At 42.1% G+C, this 24848-nt stretch overlaps 1 protein-coding gene across 3 annotated transcripts in view; it reads left to right on the top strand.

Annotated features, from left to right (window-relative positions):
• LOC126281500 (multidrug resistance protein homolog 49-like) overlaps positions 1-24848 on the top strand; it is a 353880-nt gene that overhangs the window by 54307 nt on the left and 274725 nt on the right. The window contains exon 1 of one of the 3 annotated variants that reach the window (XM_049980511.1): positions 3226-3381. The exons of the other annotated variants lie outside the window; for them this stretch is intronic. The gene's annotated coding sequence lies outside the window, so the exon portion shown is untranslated. Of the gene's footprint in view, positions 1-3225; positions 3382-24848 lie in introns of those variants that run through there. 3 annotated transcript variants of the gene reach the window in all.

The following is a 24848-nucleotide window of genomic DNA, read 5'->3' on the forward strand; positions in this document are numbered from 1 at the left end:
GCCGCGTCGTGCACTAAAATTGGCGGCGTAGCCGCCTCTGTTTGTATTTCCCGTTGCGAGCGAGCAGTGAAACCTGCTGCTTATGGAGCCGAAACTATTGTACCGTTTCAACATGAATCCCCTGAGTGTAAATGGCAGTTCTGCCAATACACTGCCCTTTTGTATCTTGTGTAAGCGATGCTACCGCCATCTGTATATGTGAATATTGCTATCCCATGAGTCTTGTCACCTCAGTGTGCTGCTTCTATCACCACTACTTCAATGCGTCTATAATGCACGGCAATATTTTGGCACAGACGGACAATATTGCTAATATCCGCTAATTGGCAGGGTATTGCCTAAGAGTTGCCAGTATTGTCCACGAAGAGGGGGGAATAACTTGATAAAGTCGGGCCGCGTCTGCGTCTGTCTTTGCCTGTACACGCTTCCCTTTTTGTCTTATCGGATGAAAGAGGGACTTCAGCTGATGATGATATGTACCACCATACCTGTATCTTGAATGTCTTTATTCTATCACACGACACGTTATTGCGTTGGAGGCAACACAGTGTCAAGTATTGACTCCTGATGAAAACTATCCCACATGCGCTAGTAACCAGGATGCCATAGTCAATGCACCGATGAAATCAAGTATTTTTTTGGCAGTGGTGGGGCACGAGGATGTGCCACCGAAACTAGTCGTGTGATAGAATAAAGACTTTCTCAAGAGACAGCTGAGCTGGACTTTCTCATAAATATTATTTCATTTCACTTCGAAAAATGGCGCGCATACGTACAGGCATTCGATTCGTTTGTTGTCTACACGGATTTGGAAGTCGTCGGACGAGAAAACCACGAATCCCACAAATCTGGTACGTATACCTACGACCAGAACTGTGGAACTCAGAGAATAATATATACAAAGAGGAAAATCTTAAAAAGGACCGTCTCTCTGCTTTGACTTACATTAGCTTGTGATCTTGCGGTGTTAATCAGTTAAATATGTTGCATAGACAAATGTACTCTCAAAATGTATTACTCTACGTTAATTATTTTTTGTTGCTATTTTTCTCCTTCAGTATAGGCCTATACAAAAGAGAAGGGATTTTACTTAAAAAAGCTCTTGACCGATTTACTATGCATTTTTATACGATACTCGAATAAACGTTCGAGAGACATAGACTATAGTTCTTCACCGATTTATTTCAAATTTTTGCATGTTACTCTAATTAGCGTTTGGACAGACATAGGCATGGCGAAATCAATTTTAAATTCTCAATACTTTCTTGACATACTTTAATAACATTCGGTCAGAATGTATATACACTAAAAGTATAAAGACAAGTCGTTGATTACCAAAACTCTTGAAAAGTTATTGACCAATTGAATAGAAATGTTCACATGATACTCTACAGACGTACGGTTGGACATAGGTTACATATTTCTTTAATATGTATTGTATATAAATGTATATATAACATATCAAGGGGAAACATTGTTAGTAAAAAGCTCAAAAATTTCTTGACTGATTTACTTCAAATTTTTACACGACACTATAAAACGTTCAGATGTACACAGACTACATATTTTTTAATATATATGGTGAATAAATAGATAAGTAATACAAAGGAGGAACGTTTTAGCAAAAATCACGAAAAGTCCTAGGTGAATTTTTTCAAATTTATATGTGATACTCTAATTAACTTTTGACAGGTAGTGGCTGTATTTTTTAAAATATATGTATTATATGAATATGTATTTAATATATGAAGGGGAACTGTTGTTAACCAAAATCGCGAAAAGTTCTTCATCGTTTTACTTGTAACTGTTACACATGCAAACGGACGTACGCTATATATATTTTTAAACAACGTATTGATTTTCTGTGAAAACCGACTGCGAGAAATGAAATGCTGTGTTGTGAGACTGTACGGTTTCGTTTTCTTCCTTGCAGGTAGTTTTAAGAGGAGAGAGGAAAAATGTATTTACGGCTTATCGACTTATGATTTGAATACTACTAAGGAATCTGAAACATACGCAACTTCGCAGTCCTATTCGATCACGGATTGAAACTATGAGAAACACTTTCATTGAAGCTACTATTTCCACAGACCCAACAACTGGAGTGGTTCTAATGTACCCCTCTTACATTAACTATCCCAACCGACTTGCCCTTTCTTTCCATGTGACTCCATTTCCCAATCGAGGTTTCGTTTGCAGTAACAACAAAGAAAAGTCTAAAGATCAGCGAGAGAGGTTAAGAGAAGGACAGCGAGGGGGAAGGGGAGGATATGGACGGAGGGGGCAGGAGAAAATGGACAGGAAGATGGATGATGAGGTTATAGAGAGAGACTTCAAGAAAAGGAGATGGACAGAGAGAGGGGTAGAAGGAATTCAAGGTCTATATATGATTTCTATACATATTTAGCAATTGCGGGAGATTCCCAGGTTCACTAGTAATAAAAGTATTTTCAATTTTTTTTCCTTTCTGTGATGCACTAGGACCTGGAAGAATTTGCAATAACGGCACTTGAGGGGTTGCAGGGTAAACTGATTTGTGCTTTGTTACAGGTATAACGTATGCAAACATTTTCTTTGACTTTACTTGATATGCTTTCGATTTAACGATCTTGAGACGAGGCTGGCTTCTATGCAGTCGAATAAAACGTTTCCAACCATTTGAGACTGATTTGCTTCAAGGCGCTTGACTTGTTGATGCTACAAAGTGTGCCTCACAACTTTTTCTAGTAGAGGCCTGCACTTTATCGGCATACATTCTCATGGATGTTTACGTTGGTATACTTGTACGAGCTTGCAAGGCTGAAAAGCGAATTAAGCTTCAGGCACCTCGAACAATCCGAATGCTTGTGCAAAATTACCCAACATGCATGATGTGCTTCACCATGTATGCCTGTCATTAGTCTGCAAAGTTTCGCTCCAGGATACACAGTTAGCTTCTAATACAACGCAATTATCCTGATAGTCATTTTTACACAGTGCAAATTTTGTATTTGAATCCAAATTTCTGGAATTTATGGAGCTTTATTTACAGTGGATTTGCTATCTTGGAGGGAGTGTGGCGGAAAGGTATCTCCAGGCTTATGGCTTATTGTTGCGCAATCGTATGTCACTCGCAGTTGAGTTTGTGGGAGAAGAAAGGTTGGGGGGAGGGAGGGGGCCATACTGTTTATATAGAAGACTCGTATAGTGGGATCAGTCGAGAGCTGGTCGCGAGATAAAGGAACAACAGCTTGTGTGCCTGTCTGGAACAGTTGATACTGTGTTAAGTGTTTGTTTGATCTCCGAAATCGAACTCATATCGGTAACAAACTCGAAAGGAGCCCGCTGTTGAGATTTTCGCTGGTGTTTTTTCTTCGTATAGTAACCTTGTAGCAGATACCGGTAAGGATTCTTATATCCTTTCACTATTTTAAGAAAAATGTTTCAATTTCAGCCTCGAGGTCATAATGCCTAGATCAGTGGTTCCTAAAGTTTCTGAGACCATTAAACCTTACCCCTAGTGTAATCAGATATTAGCTTTCAGCCCCACCTTCCCCACCATCATTAACATTAGCGCCTAACGAACTTAAGAATAAAAAAAAATTATTTCGAAACATTTATTTTTAAAATGACAAAAGATAAATGATGTTTTGTTTTTGTAGGTATTTTATTAAATAACGAACTAATGAGTCAATGATATAATTGATACCGCTTATTTCTAACAAGCTTTTTTTTATATAGTGATGGCAGTTCTCAGTGCATCGCCAGTGCTACCTACAGCTTGTTCTCACGTTGACAGTAGACACGTGTTACAAAAAAATGTTCCTATGCACCACTCATGTCCCTAACGACAATTGCTTCACCCATACACTACATCCCCCATTTACAATCAACCAAGTTAAAATATATGCACTATATTTCCTGTCTGTAAATCACCTGATTGCTGGATCCTTAGATATGTTGTGTTGTTCTGTCAGTTAGCTATTTTATCTATTGCGAGGTGAATAATGAAGCGATTAGTGCTCCATGAAACTACCTATAACTCAGAAAAGGCATTGTCATGAGAGGTTTAAGTATGCGTGACGTATGTGTCTCCGTTTTACTGTCGTAGATGCGTTGTACAAAGTACAAAGCATGTGTGTAGAGAGTGGACTATGACAGGAACATATTGTTGATATATTAGTTTCACAAACTGCGACTTACACCATGAGGGAGAAATTCATGAAATTGACCATCAATAACAATTTTCAGTTTATTTTTCATTTATTAGTAAAGCTCATGGACAATACGTTCCCAAGGTTTAAATGAGAAAATCGCACGATGTGCCTGAAAAACAACAGATGAACATGCCATTCATCATCACAGTAGCTGGTATAAATATCTACAGGCTCAGAGGGATAATAACCCCTATATTTACAAGGAGAGATTTACAAGTTTCATCCTGGATGTTGTCAAGGCCACTTGCAGGTTTCTGCCTGATTGTGAACTTCTGAAAAAGTGCTTTCGTGGCAAAACTCAGACTTAAGATGAGACTCTAAATTCACTCACAAGGAAACTATGCCTTAAAACAACATTTACATGTGCTACAGTTGTCAAAATTGCACCTTGTAATGCAATTGTTGTATTTAATGAAGGGACTGTAGGGATGATGAAGGTATTAGGGAGAATGGACTTTAAGATAGGATATTTCACTCAAGACATTTTGAGAAAAATAGATTTACAACGACACTCTGCAGCTGAAAAGTCAGTTGAAGACCTGATAAAGGGAAGAAACCAGAAGAGAATCCTTGAAGGGAAAGATGACCGGAGTGCAAATCTGCGGCCTTCTGAAGAGGTGATATAAGAAAAAACGTTAGGTTGAACTTTAAATTGCATTTCCTGAAAATTATGTTTTTTTTAAAATGTTCGTGCCTGTTTCTCAGAATCTATTAAAACTAGAATTATAAAATTTTGTACACTTATTTTCATAAACCCAATAATTATTGTCTCAAGAGTAAATTTTGAAATTCTGAGTGTAAGCTGAGATAAAGGGCAAAGTGCTTGGAATTTTACATGAACTTTAGATTATACTTACAGAATTATAATTAAAAAATTATTAAAATTCCCCTATTCGATGGATTCAAAAACGTAATGATGAGCTTACTACACGCAAAGAGATTAAACAGAGAAAATTTTGTAGAAATCTCTTGAATAGTTTCTGAAAAAAAAGTACATATATTATTAGTTGAAACTAGAATTTTTAAATTCCATAAAAAAGTTAAATACATGTAATCCAAAGAACTTAACAGTGTATTAACTTCATGTAAAGCATGGTACAATATTTCATTGCCATATCTTAAAAATTGTAGCTTTGGTGCATCTTTTAAACAGTGTGTGCTTTTCATGAACATCATCTCCCTCCCTTAATGTTAATATTTGAAAAGAAAATGTAATTTTTAGTTACATACGTATCCAGTATTGCAGTGTTATGAAATAGTGACACTCGTAATGACCTTTTAAAAATAATTTAGTTTCGTGACCGACATACAATCGAACCCGTTTGTGTTTACCCCTCAGAAAATTTTATTTTTCCCCTCAGAGTTAATTAGCTCCAAGCTGTCATAGATGAAACAACTAATTTAAGTCAAAATGTGGATACGATAGAATTCTCTTTGGTCAAGGATGCAGTGTGATTTTTTCATGCAAGTAGTCATTGATTTCCGGTGACTCATTACGGAATAACTGCATTTTCCACACACCTACATTTGCTGCAGCATCCAGAAACGCCACTGGAAGAGCCATAGAATGGAGAAATTGCAGGAGAAGACGAAGACTAGAATATAAGAAACAGATTCTAGAGCTTGATATTAGTTAAAGATGAAAAAATTAGCATAAAATGGGAAAATGGATGGCAGTATCAAACTAATTAAAAGGCTCTGACAAAAAAAATGCATTTCCAAAGAACAACAATATTTAATGTTCCGCTAAACGCGTTTCGCTTATCACTTACTGCTATAAAATGTTCATCAGTGCCCTGGTATATGTTTTTAGCTCTGTGGAATACTGTATTTACAACTGTGCCCAGACATATCTTTACGTCTACCTGGATTAGAGCTTTTCCTAAACTGTGTTCTGCAGAACACTGGTAGTCTGCGGGAAGTAGTCTGAGAAAGTAATAACACGGAGATTTTTTCGATATTTTAACGATACTAATTATTTTTTAAACTTTTAATATGGTTTCTGTGTTATTGGTTATGACTGAAAATGGAAGTAATCACAGAGTAAAACAAGTTTTTCTGATTTTTCAAAATTTTAATAACGATCAATATAAAAATGGTGTTCCATCAAAGTACCAGGATTCTTAAAGTATTCCGTCAGAGGAGAGAACCCTACTGTATACCTTACGCTGCGTCAACAGTCAGTCTCTACTGCATTACGCCGGTTGCTGTTTCCTCCCAATTTACTAAATTCAAAGCTTTTACATTTTTCTTTTAAGTCGTCTTCGGTCTATCTCTTGCAGTCCTGGCCTACTCAGGGGCTTTTCGTTGTAATGTGGTCAATGAAAGCTTGCTCAGCAAGTCGAGTTTCCGGCATACGGATTACGTGACCTGTCCACTGGAAGTGGTCTGCTCTTTTGAGACAAGTAAACTCCCGATTCTTTAACGAATTCAACATCCGGGTATAAAAAAGCTTCAAAACTCTTATTCCTTTACAAACGATTCATTGTGTTAAATATTTGGTTTTAAACATGCAAGCGAGAAAAAGTTTAGGAAAAGTTAAAATGACGCTTAAAGTTTATTGGAAATCGAAAAGTGCTCCCATTATAAAACAGTAGATGAATGTAGTATCGAAAATTTGCGCTGCATTTTAAATAAAAGCTGGTTTTTCACGAACCTTAATGTATATGATGTCATATCTCGTGAACTATGAGTCGTACACTGATATAATTTTGCAGGTACATTCAGTGATACATGTGGATATTGTCTGCAAAGCGTGTTCCGAATAGAGACAGTTGTTGTTGTGGTCTTCAGTCCTGAGACTGGTTTGATGCAGCTCTCCATGCTACTCTATCCTGTGCAAGTTTCTTCATCTCCCAATACCTACTGCAACCTACATCCTTCTGAATCTGCTTAGTGTATTCATCTCTTGGTCTCCATCTACGGTTTTTACCCTCCACGGTGCCCTCCAATACTAAATTGGTGATCGCTTGATGCCTCAGAACATGTCCTACCAACCGATCCCTTCTTCTAGTCAAGTTGTGCCACAAAATCCTCTTCTCCCCAATTCTATTCAATACCTCCTCATTAGTTATGTGATCTACCCATCTAATCTTCAGCATTCTTCTGTAGCACCATATTTCAAAAGCTTCTATTCTCTTCTTCTCCAAACTATTTATCGTCCATGTTTCACTTCCATACACGGCTACAATCTATGCAAATACTTTGAGAAACGACTTCCTGACACTTAAATCTATACTCGATGTTAGCAAATTTCTCTTCTTCAGAAACGCTTTCCTTGCCATTTCTAGTCTACATTTTATATCTTCCCTGCTTCGACCATCATCAGTTATTTTGCTCCTCAAATAGCAAAACTCCTTTACTACTTTAAGTGTCTCATTTCCTAATCTAATTCTCTCAGCATCACCCGACTTAATTTGACTACATTCCATTATCCTAGTTTTCCTTTTGTTGTTGTTCATTTTATATCCTCCTTTCAAGACTCTGTCCATTCCGTTCAACCACTCTTGCAAGTCCTTTGCTGTCTCTGGCAGAATTACAATGTCATCGGCGAACCTCAAAGTTTTTATTTCTTCTCCATGGATTTTAATACCTACTCCACTGCTTCTCTTTCATGTCCCTTGATTCCTACAACTGCCATATGGTTTCTATACAAATTGTAAATAGCCTTTCGCTCCCTGTATTTTACCCCTGCCAGCTTCAGAATTTGAAAGAGAGTATTCTACTCAACATTGTCAAAAGCTTTCTCTAAGTCTACAGATGCTAGAAACGTAGGTTTGCCTTTTCTTAATCTATTTTCTAAGATAAGTAGGGTCAGTATTGCCTCATATGTTCCAATATTTCTACGGAATCCAAACTGATCTTGCCCGAGGTCGGTTTCTTCTGTAAAGAATTTGCGTTAGTATTTTGCAGCTGTGACTTATTAAAATGATAGTTCGGTAATTTTCACATCTGTCAACACCTGCTTTCTTTGGGATTGGAATTATTATATTCTTCTTTAAGTCTGAGGGTGTTTCGTCTGTCTCATACATCTTGCTCACCAGATGGTAGAGTTTTGTCAGGGTTGGCTCTCCCAAGACTATCAGTAGTTCTAATGGAATGTTGTCTACTCCCGGGCGTTGTTGCGACTCAGGTTTTTCAGTGCTCTGTCAACCTCTTCATACTGTATGATATCTCGCATTTCACCTTCATCTACATCCTCTCCCATTTCCATAATATTGTCCTCAAGTACATCGCTCTTGTATAGACCCTATATATATCCCTACCACCTTTCAGCTTTCCCTTATTTGCTTAGAACTGGGTTTATATCTGAGCTCTTGATAGAGACAGCAGTAAAAAAATAATAAATCAAAACGTCTTGCCTGATCCTGAAGTTTTACCACGCGACATTTTTAGCAAAAGCTAACCTTTCACGCTTTTGAATGGTTATGACAGTAAATCTCCTGAATAAGTGATATTCAGTGGTATATGAGGACACTCTCTGCAAATTGTGCTGCGAGTAGAGTCAGTAGTAAAGAAGTAGTACATTAAAACGTCTTATCTGCTGCTGAAGTCTGATTGAATGAACAGCCGTAGTAAGTAAACGATAAACATTTTTACTTTCATCATTTTCTGCGGGTTGTCAGCAAGAAAAAGTTTCGTAAAGGTTCGAAATTTTGTGTAAACTTTGTGGCGAGTCTCTAAGTGCTCTCACTCTCAAGTACTGTATGAATAAAGTGTGGGTATCTGCTCATCGACAGTTGCTGGTGCCTCAAGACAACTGTCTCGGGTTCTTTGGCAGACGTTCGTTTGATAGTTCTTCTAACATTTCGTCAGCACGAGTGGCTCGCATTGTCAAAGCTTCACCGTCCATTGCTGGTGGTGGACCGGAGTCGAGAATGCGGCCGCAGATTACATGTACCTGGTGCGCCAAAGACTAAGGGCTACTCCGTGGTCATTTCCACCGCGGTTCTGCCATTGCTACGTACAGTGATCGTTCGCTGGAGCACTGGTATTTCGAATCCATTCACCTTGAGACATTCTTCTTTCTTGTTGAAGGTATTATTATTTAATTTCTATAGCTACTCTGAACAAGTGGGTGTGACAGCTTTTCTCTATGGCAAGAACTTCCGTGTCGGTGAATTTCATTACGTGATCGCTCTCATACAGCGCGTGCTCTGCCACGCCGATTTCTCCGTTTGTCCCAACCTGCAATGCCTCTTATGTTCGGTGGTCGTGGTGTTGATTCATCGTTCAGTCATTCCAACATAGTCTTTTCCGCATATACATGGTATGTGGTGTACCCTCGACATTGCAAGTGGGTCCCTTTTCTCCTCTGCCGATCTGTGAGCCATTCTTTGATTATTTTTGTAGTCTTGCAGATAGTCTTTATGCCGTGTTTGCGCAATATATGGTCTATTCTGTCTGGGAATGTACGGCAGAAACGGCGCACCCGACATTTCTTTTTCCGATGTGTTACTTCGCCGAGTCTTTCACTCTGCTACACTTCTTATATAACTGGTGGAGCACCCATAGCAGCTCAGAACGCTTTCCAGGTGGTGCATCTCGCGCCCAGGGTGCTGTGGCCCACATATTCTTCCTGCTCGCGTTACATACGTATTAATAATGTCACTTTTCCGGCTCGGGTGATGATTTGACAGTTTAAGCAAATATCGGTCAGTGTGTGTCGGTTTTAGTTTTCGTTACATGCTGTGTCCCAGATTTTCACCGTCCCTCCTGTCCGAGCCCGGTAGCTGAATGGTCGCCGGCACGGTAGCTCAGCGTGTTCGGTCAGAGGGTTAGCTTCCCTCTGTAATTAAAATTTTAAAAAAAAAACCGGAGTTAATCGATCAACAGAGAACTTCAAATGGATGTCTTACAACGTCCGCCCCGAGCAGATGCAACGAACAAAAGCAAATAAAATGAGTCCGCAGCTCGTGGTCTTGCGGTAGCGCTCTCGCTTCCTGCGCGCGTGGTTCTGGGTTCGATTCCCGGCGGGATCAGGGATTTTCTCTGCCTCGTGATGACTGGGTGTTGTGTGTTCTTCATCATCATTGACTCGCAAGTCGCCGAAGTGGCGACAACTAAACAGGACTTGCAATACGGCGGCTGAGTTTCCCCGCATGGGGCCTCCCGGCCAACAATGTCATACGGTCATTTAAAACCTAAAAAAGTAGCCGGCACGGTAACTCAGCGAGTTCGGTCAGACGGTTAGCAGCCCTCTGTAATAAAACAACTGAGTTAATGGATCAACGACGAACTGAAACGGATGGCTTGTGACGTCCACCATGAGCAGATATAACGAACGAAACCGAACAAAATGAGGGGAAAAAAAGGGTGCGCGACAGACTGTCAATCAAAAGGGGTTCGATTCCCGGCTGAGTCGGAGATTTTGTCCGCTCAGGGACTGGGTGTTGTGTTGTCTTAATCATCATCGTTTCATCCGCATCGACGCGCAAGTCGCCGAAGTGGCGTCAAATCGAAAGACTTGCACCAGGCGAACGGTCTACCCGACGGAAGGCCCTGGTCACACGACATAATTATACCGTCCCTCGTGACTAACACGTGTAGAAAGCGTAGCTGTTGGTCCTTTTCTACGTCTAAGGTAAATTTTATATTTGTATGGAGGCTGTTCAGGTGTATTACGAACTCACAGAGATGTTCCTCCGCAATGAACTACATATAAACCGACAAAAAAGCTCAAAGAACGCCTTAGTTCGGCAAAGGAGAAAAGGGACCCACTTGCACTATCGCGAACATACTGCATACTATGTACATGCGGGAAAGACTGTGCTGGAATGACTGGACGATCGATCAGCGCCACGATCACCGAACATAAGCGGCATGGCAGGTTGGGGCACGTGCACAAATCGGCAGTGGCGGAACGCGCGCTGTGTAAGACCGACCTCGCAAAAACATTCGCTGACACGGAAGTACTTCCTGTAGAGTAAAGCTATCACACCTGCCTGTTCAGTGAAGCTATTGATATGCAGCCGGCCTGTGTGGCCGAGCGCTTCTAGGCGCTTCAGTCTGGAACCGCGCGACCGCTACGGTCGCAGGTTCGAATCCTGCCTCGGGCATGGATGTGTGCGATGTCCTTAGGTTAGGTTAGCTTTAAGGAGTTATAAGTTCTAGGGGACTGATGACCTCAGCAGTCAAGTCCCATAGAGCTCAGAGCCATTTTATTGATATCCACAAACATGACAATACCTTCAACAAGAAAGAAGATAGCCTCAAACTGAACGGGTCCTGGATTGCCGTGCTGCAAAAACGACCATTGCAGGTAGCGAGGGGAGAACAGCAGCGGAAATGACCACGGAGAAGCTAGAATGGTCCAAATGGCTCTGAGGACTATGGGACTTAACATCTGCGCTCCTCAGCCCCATAGACTTAGAACTACTTAAACCTAACTAATCTAAGGACATCACACACGTCCATGCCCGAGGCAGGATTCGAACCTGCGACCGTTGCAGCAGCGCGATTCCGGACTGAAGCGCCTAGAACCTCTAGGCCACTAGGCCAGCACGGAGAAGCCCTTGGACTTCGGCGCGCCGGGTACGGATGATCTGCGGTCGCGAGATCGTCTCCAGTCCACCACCAGCAACTCAGGGTGAAGCTCTGACAATGCGAGCCACTTTCGTTGGCGAATCGTCAGCAAAATCAGCAAACAAACATCGGCCGAAGGGCCCGAGACAAAAGCCAATACCCAGTTTATCAACGAGTGGCCACGAAAGCCATAGAAATTTTGTTTTAAGTTAAGATTGTACCTCTTAATGAGTAGAATACAAAAGCATTTTAAATCTTTTAATTCGGTCAATAATTACCCAAAGTATTGAAAATCAAATTTTTGTTACTCCTGGAAGCACTATGTCACTGGTACCAGATTCAGGGATAGCAGTTTAGTAACATAAACTGGTGTCCAAAATTAAGGCAAAAAGCAGAAATTTTGCATATTTCGTTTATTTTGGGCAATGTGAAAACATAGAGTGTAAACTACTGCAACATGCATAACAGTATACGAATACGTTCTTTGTTTTTCACAACTTAACAGACCTGCACACACATTCCGACAACTGCTTAATGTGCCCAGTATGGGGTGTGACCACCTCTAGCAGCAATAAAGGCCTGAAAACGACGTCGAGAGCATGCTGTGAATAACGTCATCATTTTCATGGTGAGACAATAGCGCCCATTCTTCCCACGGAGCTGTTCGCAAGTCTTGGAGAGTTGTTGGTGGATGCTGACGTGATGCAACCCGTCTCCCTGGTGCGTCTCAGAAATGCTCTGAGGCTCTCAAATCGGGAGAGCGAGCAGGCCACCCCATGCGTGCAGTATCTTCTGTTTCCAAGGAAATATTAACCACTCGTGCTCTATGAGGCCGAGCATTATCGTCCATCAATATTAAGTTGGGGCGCACAGCACCTCGCAACAGCCGTACATGAGGTCCCAAGATCTCGTTACGATACCTGACAGCAGTTAAACCTTTCCGATTTACCCGTACAATTTCATGAAGAGGCGTTCGAGTGGTGAACGTAACTCTTGCCCACACCATTATCGACCCTCCTCGATATCGGCCTCTTTCCACAATGTTCCGGTCTCAAAATCGTGTTATGCATCCCCTTCAGATGCGAATCCACCGAGATTCACGCTCCACACCGAATCGGTACTTACCTGCGAAAAGAAAACTGGCCCACTGTTCGACTGTCTAGGTGGAATGTTGGCAAGGTCACTCTAAGCGTTCCCTTCTATGTAGACGCGTCGGAAGCACACACACACACCAGGTCTCCGACAATAAGAGCCACTCTGTCGGAGCCTCCTCTATACCGTTTGCCTCGATACAACACGTCCAATAGATGCTGCGAGGTCAGATGCTAGTGGGGCAGTTCAAATGGCTCTGAGCACTATGGGACTTAACTGCTGAGGTCATCAGTCCTCTAGAACCGAGAACTACTTAAACCTAACTAACTTAAGGACATTACACACACTCATGCCCAAGGTAGTGGTCGCGCGGTTCCAGACTGAAGCGTCTAGAACCGCTCGGCCACACAGGCCGGGAGTAGGGCAGTACTAAGGCGGTACCGTCGTGCCCTTACAGCCAAATAACGGTCCTCTCTTTCTGATGTCACACGTGCCTGACCTTGCCCTTGTCTTCGGATACAGTTTCGGTCTCTGTAAACTGTCGCCACATAGGAGAAACAACAGAACGATTCCCGTTAAACCATCGGGACGCATGAGTTGCGACTGTCGTGCTTTCATTCTCTCTATGGCCCTTCACCGCAGAGAGTCTGGTAGGCCTTTTCTCTGTGCCATACTGCACCTTCTGTGACTGTGTACACAGAGATTGAGGATGTGGAGCACCCGGCAAACACTATCCCGTTTGATCGGCGCTCTGACGTCATCGTTGGGGTGGTTTATCGTTGACCGAAATGCCATCTTCCGTGCAGAACACGACCGTGTAGACATCCGTCGGCAGTTTGTACGATTATATCGTGAATTAGGCACAGGAAGGGGAAACAGTGGTTTTTTGCTTTAATTTTGGACAATAGTATAGATTGTACTACGTTGGGCTGGTTCGTTATCTCAATATATTCTATTGCTGTATCTTGTTCTCCACGTATCGCCGTCTTTCAACGGGTCCCAGATTCTTCTCATCGCGTTTCTTTTATTTGTTAGAAGCTTTAGCATTTCCTTCTTAGTTAGTGCCCAGCTTTCTGAATCATAGAGGACAATGGGGCAAATGACAACACTGAGGACTTTTATTTTCGCAGAATGCTGGAGCTAGCAGGAATTCTTTCGATTACATCAATGTGCTTTTGATTATAACAATTTTACCATTTCCCATGTACATGAACTGATCAATAGACTTTTTAGTCTTCGTCAACTGTAAAATACTCTTCGGCATATTTAGTTCAAATGGTGCAAATGACTCTGAGCACTATGTGACTTAACTTCTGAGGTCATCAGAACTTAGAACTACTTAAACCTAACTAACCTGAGCACATCACACACATCCATGCCCGAGGCAGGATTCGAACCTGCGACCGTAGCGATCGCGCGGTTCCAGACTGTAGCGCCTAGAACCGTTCGGCCACTTTCCCGGGTTCGATTCCCGGCGGGGTCAGGGATTTTCTCTGCCTCGTGATGGCTGGGTGTTGTGTGATGTCCTTAGGTTAGTTAGGTTTAAGTAGTTCTAAGTTCTAGGGGAACGATGACCACAGATGTTAAGTTCCATAGTGCTCAGAGCCATTTGAACCATTTTTTCGTTCGGCCACTCCGGCCGGCAGCATATTTAGTTCTTTCCACTTGTATATGTTCGATTTTGTTTATTGATGAGTAGTCCTGCTTTCCATATTCCTATGACATCTTCCCAACAACATCTTGTTCTTTCTCCGTCACTAACGCTACGTCGTCTGCGTAGGTAACTATCGGAATCCTACCGCCTGCCATTTGTAGCCCATTACTCTCTTCGACTTTTCACTCTCTTGACTTTCTCCAGGGTGAACTACAGTGGTTCCTATGACAGTGCGGAGCTCAGACTACAAAAATTAAGGTACATTAGTATTTTTTGCCCAGTGCAGTATCATTTTGTCTTTCATGACAAACGCTGTCTTGACGGCTATGGTCTAGTGCTGACGGCCGCTTTCCATATCCAGTTCGGATACCAGAAATTACGTTTCGTTAGATTATCTGAAAAGTTTAGGTTTCCGGCAATACTACATTTGACTTTTAGAACAACAACTTTGATGCAGAACGCACTACTGAATACCATAAATCTTGTTGGAACACTGTTTTATTACTGTTCTAAAGTTTTGGGTATCTGCTGGGCCGCTCGGGATTAGCCGTGCGGTGCAGGGCGCTACAGTCGGAGGTTCGAGCCCTCCCTCGGGCATGAGTGTGTGTGTTTGTCCTTAGGATAATTTAGGTTAAGTAGTGTGTAAGCTTAGCGACTGATGACCTTAGCAGTTAAGTCCCATAGGATTTGAGACACATTTTTTTTATCTGCTGGCCTTTTGTACAGTTTAGTGATTGATGATATTACGTCAGAAGAATGTTTTTCACAATAAATTAGTAGGAGTCATATTTCACAGTCAGATAACATTTGGATCTATTGTGTTTGTTCTGTTCGCTCCAGAGTTATAAACAGATAAAACATACGAAGAGAAGGGACATGTAAGATTAATTCACGGCTCTTGATATAAAGAGCGATTGGCAATTTAAAAAGGTATGAGTGTATTCGGCAGAGACAATAAAAAATGAATTTGTCTTTAAATAAGACAAAAAGATTCGTCATTTTATTTCTTTATTTTCTCCTCAAGAGTAGAGCGCATAAGGCCAATCAGAAGAAGAAGACCATTGACTTTGACACTGCTGGCTATCTACGGGATAACTTTCCTTTCTGCTCCGTAAGCTGACAATGAATCAACAATGACATTGCGTAACCTCACTGTGTGCCTCCATAGCTGAGGTGTCAACGCATCGGACTGCATTACGGAGAACACGGATTTAATTCCCAGTAATACCACAGACTTCCCTTGTTGGGTGTATTGGAACCATGTCAACTCAGCCTGCGAATTAAAGAACCACTTGAATGATAAGCAGCTACTTGAACGCTAAGAGGCTACTTGGATGATAAGTAGCGGCTCCGAAGTCTGAAAAGCCAGTAACGGCCGGCAGATCGATGTTGTGACCTCAGGCCACACCATACAGCTACTCAATGACGCCCGACAGCACAGGATGATGAGGCGGCTGGTCCTGCAACACTAGTAGCTCAGATGGTAGAGCACTTGCCCGCGGAAGGCGAAGGTCCAGAGTTCGACTCTCGGTCCGGCACACAGTTTTAATCTGCCAGGAAGTTTCATATCAGTGCACACTCCGCTGCAGAGTGAAAATCTCATTCTGAAAACCACCCCCAGGCTGTGGCTAAGCCATGTCTCCGCAATATCCTTTCTTCCAGGAGTGCTAGTTCTGCAAGGTTTTGCAGGAGGGCTTCTGTGAAGTTTGGAAGGTAGGAGACGAGGTACTGGCAGAACTGAAGCAGTGAGGACGGGGCGTGAGTCGTGCTTGGGTAGCTGAGATGGATGCCGGCACGGTAGCTCAGCGTGTTCGGTCAGAGAGTTAGCTGCCCTCTGTAATAAAGAAACTGAGTTAATCGATCAACGACGAGCTTAAACGGGTGTCTTACGACGTTCGCTCCGATGAGATGCAACGAACGAAAGCGAATAAAATGAGAATAAAAAAAAAGATGGTAGAGCAATTGGGCGCGAAAGGCAAAGTTCCCGAGTTCGATTCTCGGTCTGGCAAACAGTTTTAATCTGACAGGAAGTTTCATATCAGCACACACTCCGCTGCAGAGTGAAACTCTCATTCTGGAATTTCAGAAACACTTTATTACCATTGGTGTACTTCACATGCGACCATAATCTCGTTGGATTTTTTGCCAGATTTCGAGAGCGAGTTTCGTTGTGGAAACCATTAAAAACATCTCGCTACTTACAACATAACTGAGCCTTCCATCTAAGAACATTACTCAGCTGTGTGAGACTTATACTAGATACGACTAAAAAGAGACCCTGAACATGTTCAAAGAGATGCAGCATGCATGATGACATCTTTGAATGACGTATGGGACAGCGTCAAGGAAATGCTTAAGAAACTCAATTGCAGATGCTCGAAGACTAGAGGCTAGTTATCCCGCAAAAGCCTACTTATTAACTTTCAAGAACCAGCACTAAGTGAATAATCTAGAAATATACACCATCGCCCGATGTATCACTTCCGTAGACTCCGCGAACACTAAATTAGACTACACTGCCTGACCTAAAACGTAAAGCACGCAGAAGACGTGGCCATACGTCAGTGTAACTTCGTACAAGTACACACGATCGGCTGTACGTAGATGAAGGGTAGAGTGGACACTATAGTGCGTCAATGGTGTTCGTGTTTAGTGTTATTACCAGGCCTGATAAGGCATATATTAAGGACGTGAACAGCGCCAGATGCCGATTGATCGCTGTAAAGGACATGGAGTAGCCGCGTATTGGTGTGACAGCATTATCAGCGCCTGACAACTTTTGAAAGTGGCCTAATTGTGGGTCTCCATTAGACCAGCTGGTCGAATCGTGCAATACCCAGATTTGTAGTGCATTCGGGTATGACAGTGGCCCGATGTTGGGCTACGTGGGAACGAGAAGGCAGGCATATTCGCCGTGTAGATTTCGGTCGAGCAAGTTCGGTCACCACAATAGATGACTGCTGTATTGTTGTGGACCAGCGCATCGCGCTGTCTTCTCATCTGCGCGTGCCGTCCGAGAACAAGTAATGGACTCCCTGAAACATTGTCATCTCACACCACTCGTCAGACTAGCAACAGCCAGACAAGGACATAACCATCCTATGCGTGGGCTTCCGTTAACGTAACACAAATGGCTGTGTTTGGAGTGGTGCCGTTACCGGGAAACATTGACTATTGTCGAATGGCGTCACACTCAGTTCAGCGATGAGTCGCGATTTTCACTATCCCAGATGACCATCGTCAACGAGTATTGGTGTTACTAGATGGAATGTTTTGTTAAGGAATCAATTACGCCATTGGCGGGCCAATATAATCTTAAAGATGATTGTTCATCGACATTCTTTGCGGGAATGAGGGTGCTGTCAGTTCTCAGCTGATTAGAAAGAAAGGACATCGTCTGTAAAATTGGTGCTGAACGCATCGGTACTCTGCAGGCTGCTCTCCTAACTGTAACTGGTGTTACTCCTGGCGTCATGCTTAGGGGAGCCATCGGCGACAAGGTACAGGGACACAGTACTAGAATTGGCTGAAGAATGTCTTGGAACAGTAGTGGGTGAAGCTAAAATGAAGCAAACAGCTTGGTGGAATGACACAGTCATGGCTACCTGTAAAAGGAAAAAGAAGGCGTGTCAAAAATGGCTACATACTAGAACTCAGGTGGACAGAGAAAGTTATGTTGAAGAAAGAAGCAAAGCCAAACAGATAATTGCAGCATCCAAGAAGAAATCTTGGGAAGACTTTGGAAAAAGGTTGGAGACTTTGGGTCAAGCTGCTGGAAAACCATTCTGGAGTGTGAGTAGCAGTCTTCGAAAGGGAGGTAAGAAGGAAATGACAAGTATTTTGGACAGGTCAGGAAAACTGCTGGTGAATCCTGTTGATGCCTTGGGCTGATGGAGGGAGAGTTGCTCAATGTAAGAGAAAATACGATCAGTAATGTTTCAGATTTCGATGTACAATGGGATAGGAATGATGATGGAAATAGGATCACATTTGAGGAAGTGGAGAAAATGGTCAATAGACTGCAGTGCAATAAAGCGGCTGGAGTGGATGAAATTAAGTCGGAACTCATCAAATACAGTGGAATGTCAGGTCTTAAATGGCTACACAGGATAATTGAAATGGCCTGGGAGTCGGGACAGGTTCCATCAGACTGGACGAAAGCAGTAATCACACCAATCTTTAAACATGGAAACAGAAAAGATTGTAACAACTACAGAGGTATCTCTTTAATCAGCGCTGTGGGTAAAATCTTCTCAGGTATTGTTGAAAGGAAAGTGCGAGTATTAGTTGAGGACAAATTGGATGAAAATCAGTGTAGGTTTAGGCCTCTTGGAGGTTGTCAGGACCAGATCTTTAGCTTACGGCAAATAATGGAGAAGTGTTACGAGTGGAACAGGGAACTGTATCTATGCTTTATAGATCTAGGAAAGGCATATGACCGAGTTCCTAGGAGGAAGTTATTGTCTGTTCTACGAGATTATGGAATAGGAGGCAAACTTTTGCAAGTAATTAAAGGTCTTTACATGGATAGTCAGGCAGCACTTAGAGTTGACGGTAAATTGAGTTCATGGTTCAGAGTAGTTTCAGGGGTAAGACAAGGCTGCAACCTGTCTCCACTGTTGTTCATATTATTTATGGATCATATGTCAAAAACAATAGACTGGCTGGGTGAGATTAAGATATGTGAACACAAAATAAGCAGTCTCGCATATACGGATGACTTAGCTGTGATGGCAGATTCAATTGAAAGTTTGCAAAGTAATATTTCAGAGCTAGATGAGAAATGTAAGGACTGTGGTATGAAGATTAGCATCTCCAAAACGAGAGTAATGGCAGCGAGGAAGACATATAAACGGATTGAGTGCCAAATAGGAAGAACAAAGTTAGAACAGGTGGACGGTTTCAAGTACTTAGGATGTATATTCTCACAGGATGGCAACATAGTGAAAGAACTGGAAGCGAGGTGTAGCAAAGGTAATCCAGTGAGCGCTCAGCTACGATCTACTCTCTTCTGCAAGAAGGAAGTCAGTACCGAGACTAAGTTATCTGTGCAGCGTTGAATCTTTCGACCAACTTTGTTGTATGGGAGCGAAAGCTGGGTGGATTCAGGGTACCTTATCAATAAGGTTGAGGTTACGGATATGAAAGTAGCTAGTATGATTGCAGGTACTAGTAGATGGGAACAATGGCAGGAGGGTGTCCACAATGAGGAAATCAAAGAAAAACTTGGAATGAACTCTATATATGTAGCAGTCAGGACGAACAGGCTTAGATGGTGGGGTCATGTTACACGCATGGGAGAAGCAAGGTTACCCAAAAGACTCATGGGTTCAGCAGTAGAGGGCAGGAGGAGTCGGGGCAGACCAAGGAGAAGGTACCTGGATTCGGTTAAGAATGATTTTGAAGTAATAGGCTTAACATCAGAAGCGGCACCAATGTTAGCACTGAATAGGGGATCATGAAGGAATTTTATAAGGGGGACTATGTTCCAGACTGAACGCTGAAAGTCATAATCAGTCTTAAATGATGATGATGAAGTACAATCACATACCCTCTCAACCTGTGAAGTTTCACTTCGTCCTTCCCTTCTAGATGATTCACTCTTTTCGTCACGGTGGGTAATTACAGCGCGCACAGACGCATTTAAGCATTCTACCCGTGCTCCATACGCTGCCGGAACGTGAAGTAACCTTGAACATGTGTTACATTTCCAGGATGAATTGTCGCTCTGCTGCGATGTGTGCGTTGTTAGCAAACCTACTGGAGAATTAAAACTATGTGCTGGACCAGGGCTTGAAGCACGGACCTTGCCTTTCACACTCAACTGCTCTATCCACCAGCAACAAGCAAGTTTCGAGGAGAACTTTTGTGCAGTTTGGAAGTTGGGAGATAAGGTACGGGCGGAAATAAAGATGTGAGGAGGAGTCGTGTGTCGTGGTCGAGTAGCTCAATTAGTAGAACACTTGTCCGCGGACGGCGAAGGTCCCAGGTTCGAGTCCTGGTCCGGCACACGGGTTTGATCTCTCAGGAAGCTTCATATTTCACATGGTTACGTAATCTCTGCCATGCGCTTCAAAGTGAGTTGCGGAGTATATATGTAATAAGAAAGAGCCTATGGCATTGGTGGCCGGGAGACCCCTCGCGGGGCGGTTCTGCCGCCGCTCCACAAGTTCTTTAACGCCACTACGGCGACTTGCGAATGAATGAGGATGAAATGATGATGAAAGACACACAACACCGAGTCATCTCGAGGCAGAGAAAATCCCTGGCCACGCCGGGAATCGAACCCAGGTCCCCGTGTGCCGGAAGCGAGAGCTCTGCCGCAAGCCCACCAGCAGCGGACAGTATGTATGTAGAGTAGAGGATACAAGTGTTGACAGTGATACTCAGCTAGGTCAGGGCTTCACAAGGAACGTGGTCACGGCGCAGGGTGTAAAGAGTGGAGCCGAATGGAGAATCGAAAGGCCGACACTGCAGTTGCCGTCGCATGTTCGTCAGTTAACTCAAAGCCGTGACCAGATGCACGGAAATCACAAAATGACGTATTATTGCTACAGGCGAAACCAATAAGCAAAAATGCGCACTTTCTACATTATATTATTGGTTTCAACAATTACATTTTATCGTAATTTATTTTGTGAGCTCTTATACAAAAATGACTTAATTGATTCTGTGTCCGGAGTAATTCTTGTTGTGCATTGTAGATGCAGCGAGCAGTTTAGACTGACCCGACAGCGAGTTTCTCAGGCGTGTCTTCATACTTTTCATTGCAGAGAACTTCTTCACAAGCATATGTCGAACCGAACATTGTAGCCATCTGTTTGCGGAAGGAAGGAAATCTATCCTGAGAGACGTGTCTATAGATTGCCAAGATGTTTTTGTTATACTGACATTTATCTTTCTATTCTCAGTCACACTGCAGGTCAATAATTTCTAGTTGTAGTTCAGGACGAGTCTCTTCAGTATTCGCTGAACATGGAGAGAGAACAAACCAAAATCACTTTTTAGTGCCGTCAGATCCTGAAAACGTTGCTCAAAGTCTTCCTTTAGGGCTACTAAAATAAGTGAATAACGTTGAAAGCCTTTGTCAACAACAGCATCTTACACGGACAATAATTTAGGAAAATGAGCTGGACTTCCTTTTACTGCGAGGGTCACTCCAAAAGAAATGCACTCTATTTTTGTAAAAATACAGTTTTCATTCTGCATGTGTGAAAGTTTTACAGTGTGTAGATACATGATTCCCGGTTGTTTTCAAACTTAGTTCAATCTGTTCCCGTGAGTGGCGCCATCACAGCATCTCTTCAAGATGGCTGCTACACTTGACGTTCGCCAGAAGCAACGTGCTGTCATAGAATTCCTGTTCTGTGAAAACGAGTCAATGGGAAACATCCACAAGAGGTTCGAAAAGGTGTATGGAGATGCTGCTGTCGGTCGCAGTACAGTTAGTCGGTGGGCAAGCAGGTTAATTGATGAAAGTGGGCACGGCAATATTGAGGACTGTCCTCGCAGCGGCAGGCCTCGTACTGCACACCATTTTCCACCATTCGGTTCTGCAGTTTTCACCTTGATGAACAAACTTGTGTATACATAAGACACTCTTCAGATTCAGATGTTTTGAGGAAATTAATTTGTTGTATACAGTAAATTGTTGTGAAGACAGCGTAGCAGTGCTGTGGTTTTATGTCGTAAAATCAGTAGCGTCATTTAGTTTACCTGGGGAGGTATTCTCCTTAACGGTAATAAAGTTGCGTTTGTACGGGGCTTCATTCGTTTTCAAAGCTCTGTATTTTCCAAATTATAACATGTTCGGATATGACTAATGCTTGAATAGAACCGTAAACACACCAAGTTTCTATTTTTGACTCTACAAATGTTCCATGGGTGCCTCTCTTGTCCTATGACAAACGTCCGGGCAGCAGTAAGCCTTGTTCTACGTCTTATGTAGCAACATCTTGTTAATGGTCATCAAGCAGCATCGATGCATTCTCTAACCTATCCCAGTGCCCTTTGTAGTGGAGGTCCTTAATGTAGCCAAGAGGAAAAAGTCACAGGGCGTTAGGTCAGGCGACCTGAGGGTGTGGGGCAAGGAAACAGCGACTACGCCCAATCCAGCGACGCGGAAGTTCATCTTTTAGGTACCGGCGAACTTCGATGCCTCAATGACGGATCAGCAATCAGTTGCGAAAACAACCGCAACTACCTCATATCAAGATCAGAGGTACTCGTCACAATCTTCTCACAGCAGAAAAACCATCCATACAGCTTCGTCTGAGACACTGCGTAGAAAACATTAAACCTCGGCGAATTTCGTTCATGCTCCACAATTTCATGAGGATGTTCAGTGCCATATACTTCGACAAAGTGACGGTTAAACTCCTGAAGTATATGGAAAGTTGCTTCGCCTTTGAGTATTAGCGTAAGGAGGGATGTAACGGAAAATGTAAACATTTATTTTAAAAAAATCATTAGAGATATATTTAGTAATGTACAAATATAAAATTTTCCATGTGTAAAGCAAAAATGTTTTAACGGATAAATATAATAAAATATGCAGAATTGATATTTGGCCATACATTAGAATTTTTAATTTTTATTATCTTTTTTATGAAAAGCCATAACTCAAATTCTAATCATGCAATTAATGTGAGAATTTTATTGTAGTGTCCTGAGGCATCATAGCATTAACGCGTAAGCTTTTTGAGTAAACGCTTGTAACAGAGTAAAATATGTAAAACAGAGAAAATTAGTTTCAAAAGATTTTCTTCTCATACTTCTACATGTGATAAGCTTAGCTCAATTTTGAAATCCTCCACACTGATACTCCTCATCCTCCAGGTTTATCTTCTCTCCTCTTCGAAACTGCCTGGCGTGTATTTGTAGGTAAGACACTGATCTGTTAGCTTTATTGACCCTGCTCTCGTCGATAGTATAAAATGATTTTATTGTAAACACACCAGGATCTATACTAACTCTCTTCATCACTTCAATTCTGCCATGATTTCCGTTACTGTAACATATAACTGCATCAAAGACACCTATTTTGAGTACTTAAAGTACATAGGATGTCCTTCTTGAGCATTTAATCCAAATTAATTTATTAAGGGTTTCGTTTGCATGAAAATTCATAGCCACACGAATTATAAATTAAAATATAATTCCTCAATAAATCAGAGTTTGCGGTAAACCTGAATGTGGGCTTCATTGCAATCAGGATCTGGAATTAGTGTTTATGTGAATACATCTAATTTCTGGTTTTTTTTCCGGCACAGGTTGTGTATTGGTGTTTGGTTAGTAGATAGCTTGTGGAAAAAAATTGTCCACACAACATACGTCGTTGCCACTAAATTATGTGTGTTTTTCTTGATAGCTCTCCCATAAAATAACTGAAGAGAATCAATTTCTTTCAGAGTAAGCTGCCTTTTCCTCCTAGTGGTTTTCCATCCTCAAGTACTTCAACCTTCTTCTCTTTCAGCAAGCGACGATGCCTACCACCAAGCCTCTTTTGGATGCGGCCAACACATTCCAACTTTTCTATTGTTGTATTGTACGGATTTTTATCTCTTACAGCTTTGAACGAAGAGGAGTCCCCATCACCTAAGTATTTAGTATATCTTACACCATACTGGTCCTCAGATCTGGAAAATATCCTCACAACTGCAGCAGCCTCCATGCCCCCACTTGAGCCACTATAATTTTTAGAGCATGCTACTGCATCCTTTTTTGCCACAGTTTCTCACTGTCTTCATTGCTGGACATTTTCCTTGTTGCACACTGGTGGCAGTATTTAGACATAATTTCTACAACAAAAACTTTATCTAAGCCAATACCAATAAGAGATGCAACACCATACAGAGATGTATGACCACTTTTCATGCAGGTCCCATCTACAGACACACACACACACACATGTAGGAGATTCACTGCCATAAATGTCTACCCCAGGATCTATTTGTTTTTGGTTTATTTCCAACAAATCATTCACAGCTTTCTTCATAGAAACTTTGGCAGAATCGCATACAGCATCAGACATTTCTTTATTTATTTTTTCAAACCTTGCACAAGGTGGAGGCATGTTCAGAAAGCCACAAAATAAATTACCTCCTTCCCTGTTAAAGGCATCTCAGAGCATATGCTAACCTAAAATTCCCTCCATAGGTACCAGTGTCAGTTTCTTTGGAGGAGGAAAATGAAAATTCATAGCCACACGAATTATAAATTAAAATCATAAGCTATATCCACTCTTCTTTCTGCAACAACAATCATGCATTCCGTATTTTTACAGCTACCACATGAACATGAAAACCTTATAGCCTGGCAGAGAAGCTCTAAATCAGTAAGTCTGAATCCAATGGAATCCAAATCAACATCATTCACGCACC

The sequence above is a fragment of the Schistocerca gregaria genome, chromosome 7 (genome assembly GCF_023897955.1).
Source record: "Schistocerca gregaria isolate iqSchGreg1 chromosome 7, iqSchGreg1.2, whole genome shotgun sequence".
NCBI classification, from domain to species: Eukaryota; Metazoa; Arthropoda; class Insecta; order Orthoptera; family Acrididae; genus Schistocerca; species Schistocerca gregaria.